Below are 6,971 nucleotides of genomic sequence, written 5' to 3'. Positions count from 1 at the left end.
AAGAAGAAAAGTCTACCTCTCTTATTGTTACGCTAAAAAGTGCATTCTCCTACCTGACAGCTCCCCCAGCCCAGGATCCATGGGACCACTCCTAGTGTAAGGCATTAACTGCCTCAGTGACAGCAGCACCCAGGGGCAGGAGCGGAGCTGCTTGGGGGCTGGTGAAGATTTAGACTTGTGTCACCAGGAAGGTGTCTGCAAAGGGACATCTTCCACCTGGGGAACGATCAGGTCAGGCTGACACCATGGCCTTACAGCACTGACGATTTTTCTGCCTGTGTCTACCATCCACATGACACTGATGTTTAAATACTATCTTCTTAGTGCTGGTCTGTGGTTGTACAGAAATGCTTTCTGCCAAAGTTCTCACTTGTGTGTAAGGTGGGCGCTCATTCTCCTGCGAGCTGCAGACCAGTGGTTGCCATGCTCCCCTGCTGCTGGTGAGCAACCATGGTGCTCCAGTGGACAACCATGTGTTCTCACTGAGCCCTGTTGGATTGGGCAGTAATTCAGAAGTAATAAATCCTATTTCAATGTAGGGCATTCTGTCCTAACCCTCTGAGCACCTGTGGGTGTGAGCATCTTGCTCTCTGAGGCTGCTCCCACTTGGTGTAAATGCACCAGCTTCATCGAAAGGATGCGGGAAATGCCAGCACCAGATATTATGGATTTCTTTTTTTTTCTTAAATACGTCACTGATTGGTCCAGGGATGGCAAAAATTAATAGTAATGAACTAATTACCGTACCAGCTGCCTACAAAGAGGAGTCCTGTAGGCAGGCTCCTTCTGCCCATTTGCCTGCTGGTAAAACCAGCACTCCAGAAAACATAAAACACAACTTTTTTTTTCCCTTTGTAAACATCTATCAGCGTCACCTTTCCATGGCCCACAGCACCGACTCTGCCTAGCTTTTAAGTCCTCAAAATCCAGCCAGAATCTCCCCTAGCACATTGTAACACGTTTTACAGCTTGAGCAGGGCAAAACAGCCGTCTGCCGACGCTGCTGGCTGCCCAGTCCACAGCCCCGGCGGGAGGACGAGGCCGGCTGCCTGCCCCTGTGGCTGCCAGCCCTTTGAAAAGCCAGCCCGCTTCCCTGATTGATTCACTTTTTAATGAATGGGGGAAGCCTGTGAACTTAAACCCTGACACCTCCACCTCCCTCCCATCCTACCTATCCCTCCAGCAACGGCTCGATTATATTTCAAGTTATTATGGGATTAATACAGCTGCCCCGGGTGCCTCTTTCCCCTGAACTTCATCAATAAAAGCTCTGTACTGCTCTTACTCTGGCTGGTCCAGCTTCTGCCTGGATCTGCCTGTGATGCCTCATAAGGCTCTATCATAGCAGCCCTTCAGTGCTGCCAACACTGCTGCTGGGTAAGGCCTGTTCATGTCATGGCCCCACATAAGCTGTGCATATTTAACAGGACGTCTTGAGCTTCGCTGTGCACTGCATCAGCTCTGTAAGTGGGCAGCACATACTTAGTACTACAGATAATAATAAAATAAGATAATCCATTAAAAAAATGCCAGTGTCATCTTGCTCGGAAACCATCACAGAGCTATGAAAAATCTTCTACATAGGCATACCTTCAGTGGAAAGAAAGAAAAGGGGGGAGCAAAGACTTGGGCCCAGCATAACCCAATTTTTCCCCCATAGTACTCCCTCATACAGTACAAGCTTTAGGCTTACTTTTGGTGTTGGCATTACAGCTTTCCTCCCCCCCCAAGAATCCCATTTTCTAAAAATGTCATTAAAAATGTAATTAACCGGCTTGTTCTTTGGAAAGTCTGCAGTTGTTTACAAAGGAATTGCCACACAAGCTGCCACCTTCAACTGTGTTGCACTAGGAAGTTATGCTCTTGTTTACAACTGTGCATCAATTCCACAATATATTTAGTTTTGGTACAAGTTACATATAAAATTCTCACTGAGCTTAATGTTGCAGCAAATAACACATACAGTAAGTGAGTAGGATTTATCACTGGCTGTAATGTCACAGTACATATTCTAAATATATACGGTGAGTGATATATGCACACACACATGCAAACAAAATGGAAATATATTTAGTTTAAGAAGTGATGAATTGTGTTTGCTTTCATTCTTCTCATTTTGCATGTAGGAAAATGGAGATCGAGCACATCCACCGAAGCGGCGGCTGGTTGGACTTGCAATCACGCTGGGGAAGGAGCAGCTCAGTGCTACCCATGGGGCGTCCCTTCAGAGGGGGCACACGTTGCAGCTGTGTGATGTGCACAGAGCTGGTGGCGCTCACTGGATGCTCCCAGAAGACAAACAGCATTGGTCCAGATCAAAGGCCTCCCACAAGAAATTCAGACTTCTTTGTTAAAGAAGTAAGTGGCAATCTTCCCCTTTCAATTCTTCTTTTCTTTTTCTTATGGTTTCTGTTGTAAATACAGAGGCCAGAAGGCCATGCTTAAAGAATTAATTTCCAAATTTGCAATATTGTTTTGAACTATAGCAATTAAATAGAAAATAATCAGTTCAGCATCCTGTTTGGATGTAATTAAAGGTATAATCTGTTCCATTTGAATACCTCAATGCTTACCCTTCTTAAAAAAACAAATAAGAATAGTAGCTCATTTGCAATGTTTTTTTTCCAACCCATCTAAAAAGACTAACTGATGAAGCAAGAATAATAATTTTTAAATGTGGCATAAGCACAGAAATATCAACTGCAGCTTTCAAATTATTGCTGCAGATCCCGAGCCTGATGAGAGCTCAATAACAAGGGGTATGAGCTTTATGGCGAAACACTGAAGTCTTCCACTATTTCCTATCAGCATCTTGATATGGCTGATATAATTACCTATCAAATACATCAGTGGAATGAATATCAGAGGATATAAAAAAATACATAAGTCGGATGCATATCGGCTCAGTCTTTTAGGGGCTGTTTGATCTCAAGGTTTTTTGTAAGAATAAAAGACCAATATGGCATTCATTGCCCTTTGTTTTCTATAAGCAGTGATGATTTTACAGCACAATAAAATTAGACTATTATTGGCTGGCTTATGAGTTCTAGCTGGATCTTTTTCCTCCTATCGGACATTTCTTCACTGCTTCTCAAAGAAATTGAAGTCAGGTGTAAAGTTAATATCTGCCCTGTTCATTTATTCTTCTGTAAGCAATCAAGATTTTCCCAAATCACAGGGCAATCTCTTGCCTTTTGAGAAGGAATATAGGCCCTATTCGCTCCATTTAGTTTAACAAAACAACTGGCAGAAGTTCAATGGAACCGATGATTATTCCGAGAGGTTACGGCAAACCACTGACGTTGTTAGCAAAAGGCTCGCATGTAAGATTCCCTAAGAGGAAAAGTGCGTGGATATTTCAAGTAATTAACAGTGAATTGCAACAGTGTGAAAAATAAGCAGTGGCTGTACCGGCTGCACAGGAACCCGGCTGCATGACGTGGGCACTTTGGTGGCCACTGCTCCCTTAAAAGCAGCACGGGACAGGGCCAGCGGTGGTGGTGATGATGAGGAATGTCAGGACTGGCCCCATCCATGCACGTTCCTCGTGTGTTGCTGCTTTTGCTATTGGACGCAGTTAGGCATATAGAAGTGACCAAGCATCCTATGAAGCAAAACAGTTTTTATTATTTTCTTAACCGGTAAGAAAAGTCAGAATTTCAAACTCGGTGTTTGTCAGCTGAGGCGTACTTCTAACAAGGCAGGCAGAAGACTTACACTGATAAATTGACTGTCAAAACACAGGAGCAAAGGGTAAAAAGTAGCACAGTGCTCTGGGAGACCTGTTTAGCCAGTCAACAGGAGAGAAGTTTAAGCTCAAAGTTTTAGGGGTTACTAAAATTCCTGGCCTTTTGGGTGTGTGTGCCTTGCCTCTGAAGCTCCTGGTCCCTTGCACAGCCCATCCTGCAGTGCTGGGGATCCCAGGGCAGCTTTCCTCCAGCCAGCCCTGCCTGGCAGAGCCTCGGCCCTCCCTTCTCTACAGTTATGGTTTTCACACAGCAGTAATGAGAAGATCCATTTAATAAAATAACAATAAAAAATGCAGCCCTCATAGTGCCAGGCTGTGGTTCGTCCTTTAGCAGCAGCCAGAGGCAAGCAGGAGCGGGGGAGCAGCATGTGCCACCAAGACAGGCAAGGGCAAAACACACAGCTATGGCTCCCGAGCCCATCGAGGCGAACATCCTGCCTGCACACCAAGAGCGTTTTTGTGGATGTAACTAAAGGAAACACAACAACAGAACCTGGCTTGTTAAAAAATACCCACAGAGGGGGAGAGAAAAAATAAAAATCCTCAACACAGCCTCGTCTGTCTCCAGCAAACAGGGCTTTTTTCAGGCCCTGGGCTCAGGCGTGGGCCCAAGCCCCTGCGGGTGGTGTTATTGGCTGACGGCCTTCCTGGCTGCATAGAGGCTGAAGCGCGGTCCTCTCCCTGCCCTCAGCACCGACCGCCCCACAGCCCTCATGCCTCCCTGCTGCCACCCAGCCCACAGCCCCGCGGATGGCACACGGCTGTGTGACGGGGCCAGCCCCCCAAGGAACATCTCTGACACCGCAAAACAAGCAGCGCTTATCTCATGCATGCCACAGGTGTGATGTCATCCCCTCTGGCGAAGGAACGAGGATGTCTACAGCCTCCACCGTGCAAAAACACAGGAACTGAAGTTAATGTGCCTCAGACTTTGTTAAAATATGGTGATAATTAAGAAATATAATTACCACTACGAAGTTAATGCCTCTCTGAGTTCTTACAAACAACTTTTTAATTTGCAGTGAGCATTTACATTGCAGATGCACAGTCAGCTGGGTGTGAGGCCGGCAGTGCTGCAGTCCATGTGCCACGGCCCACCTGGAGGGCAGGCGTGCTGAGGAGCCCTGTCAGACACACACTGCGTTCTATTAAGAAAAGAAAAGAAAGGAAAAAACTTACGAGGTAATTGATTGCTTTCTTCTAGTCTTTTATTAGTTGTGATTAAGGAGCTACAGTAGCCCTGTTTACACATCTCCAACAAGTCAGGACCTGCAGCACATCATTGGCTTGCGGCCCACAACGCGCAGTCCGTTCTCTGCAGCAGCGAAGTGGAACGGCCCTGCAGGAAGCGCGCATCCCTGCTCACATGGGGCAGGAGCAGCAGTAACGCTGCAGGCCCAGGGCTCAGCCCCGACTTGCCGCTGCCCTGGGCACGCTCTGCGAGCAGGACACGGGGCCCAGGCAGGGACACAGCGAGCTCACTGCTGCTCACAGCTCACGGACCGAACCGAGCTCCTCGCTGCTTAACATGCAGGCAAAGCACTGCCAATCTAAAATGGCTGATCAGTAATACTTTAATTGCAGTTTCATAGAAACAAATTGCTATTTAATTGCAGTGAGCTCTTCTGTGGCTTCGCTGGACTGACAACAGGCGTACACCTGGTACTGAAAAGCAACAACAAAGGCTCCCTGGTACTTCACGTACTGCAGGCACGGGAAGTGAAACCGGTCCTGGAACACGTCTCAAGCTGAAGAAACACAATACTTTGAAGGTATTTGACATATGTGTCCTGATCTCAATTTCAATTATTTCAACAGAGCTGTTCAGAACACGGGTAACTTGCACAAGGCCTGACACCTGATCCTGGCCGAAGAATTTGGTAAAAAAATAAAATTAAAACGCTCTTTTGAAATGCTTGGTAGCAACTCATACTACAGTAGTATCTGATTTATTTTATTTACTGTATTTCTCCTAGAATTAGATGATGCAAATTTTATCAGTGTTAACTAACAGGGAGGAAGGGAGACAAACTCAGTGTGGTTAATATTCTCAAGATGTGACTTAATTTCATAGGCTTCATTCTGGTAAGACATTCTCATTTTACATTTCGTAAGATACTGCATAACCTGTTAAAATATTTAAAGATAAATCATGTTGGACTGAAAAGACAGTATCTTGTTGCAAACAGAATTTGGTTTGGAAAGGCTTAATGTCCCACTGCCTGCCAGGATGCGTAAATCTCATAACTAGACAGCTGGATAGGTAAAAACATTAAACCCATTTAGAGGGCAATCTTTTTACAAAATTGTTTCATTAATAAGAGTGACAATTTATATGATTGAGACGCTTAGATGCAGTATAGACAGAGCCTTTTATCCAGGTTCACTAGGATGATTTCAGATTAGTAATATTTCCTTTGATTTTTTTAACAGCATTCATTTTTGAAAGTGAGGGAAGCTCTTACTGATTATTTGTATGACTTTTCAGCAGCACTAAATGCAGGGGGTGTATTTCAGACTCAGCATAGCAAATGCATGTGATAAAAGGTGAACAAGTACACGTTTCCTTTTACAGATCTCCTAAAAAAATTGATTTTTCACATAAGGACAAATCTAAGTGTTTCCAGTAGCCTTCCCCCCAGCGTCCCCATTAGAGGCTGTTTTATTGTCTGAAATACCTCTGGTTTCAAGAAAGTGTTTTACCTAAAGGAAGAATACTACTTAAATATGTTCTATTGTATATTCATAGCTCCATTAGTCCTCCTCCAATTTAGCACATCAAAGCAAAGGCTTCATCACTTGCATGTGGATTATGCTAACATGAGTGACATTTGTAATCTTATAGGTCTGCAACTTAAGAAATGCTTTTAAAGTAAGCTATTAAAAAGGTAGCTGCGCTTTACAAACGAGTCATATAATAGTTTATTTAAAGCCGTTAATGAACTTCAACCTCTACATCACTAAACGCTATACTACATTACTTACTAGAAGTTATTAGGTATCTTCTTAGCACTTCTAGGTTACATTGGACAACCGAAAATCTGCACGTTAGATTTAACCGTGGTACCTTGAGTGCTTATACTGGAATAATTACAGGATGCCTACAGACTCACTGATACTTGAATTCCACAGTTGTATGATTTCGAGTGTCTTTTCAAAGACGTTCCAGCCACACAATTTGCAAAACTCTTACCTAAAGACTGTAATGCGAGATCAAAAAGCT

The 6,971-nt window shown here is 44.4% G+C and overlaps 1 long non-coding RNA gene across 1 annotated transcript in view; it reads left to right on the top strand.

The window, feature by feature from the left end:
• Positions 1-6,971, top strand: part of LOC128072247 (uncharacterized) — a 255,859-nt gene that overhangs the window by 247,323 nt on the left and 1,565 nt on the right. The window contains exons 12-14 of the long non-coding RNA XR_008202182.1: positions 2,127-2,358; positions 4,789-4,930; positions 5,365-5,520. This is a non-coding gene — a long non-coding RNA (uncharacterized LOC128072247). The remainder of the gene's footprint in view (positions 1-2,126; positions 2,359-4,788; positions 4,931-5,364; positions 5,521-6,971) is intronic.

This window comes from Tympanuchus pallidicinctus, unplaced genomic scaffold, assembly GCF_026119805.1.
Source record: "Tympanuchus pallidicinctus isolate F22 unplaced genomic scaffold, pur_lepc_1.0 scaffold7, whole genome shotgun sequence".
Classification (NCBI taxonomy): Eukaryota; Metazoa; Chordata; class Aves; order Galliformes; family Phasianidae; genus Tympanuchus; species Tympanuchus pallidicinctus.
The sequence above is the reverse complement of the archived record's forward strand: the minus strand, read 5'-3'. Positions and strand labels throughout refer to the sequence as shown.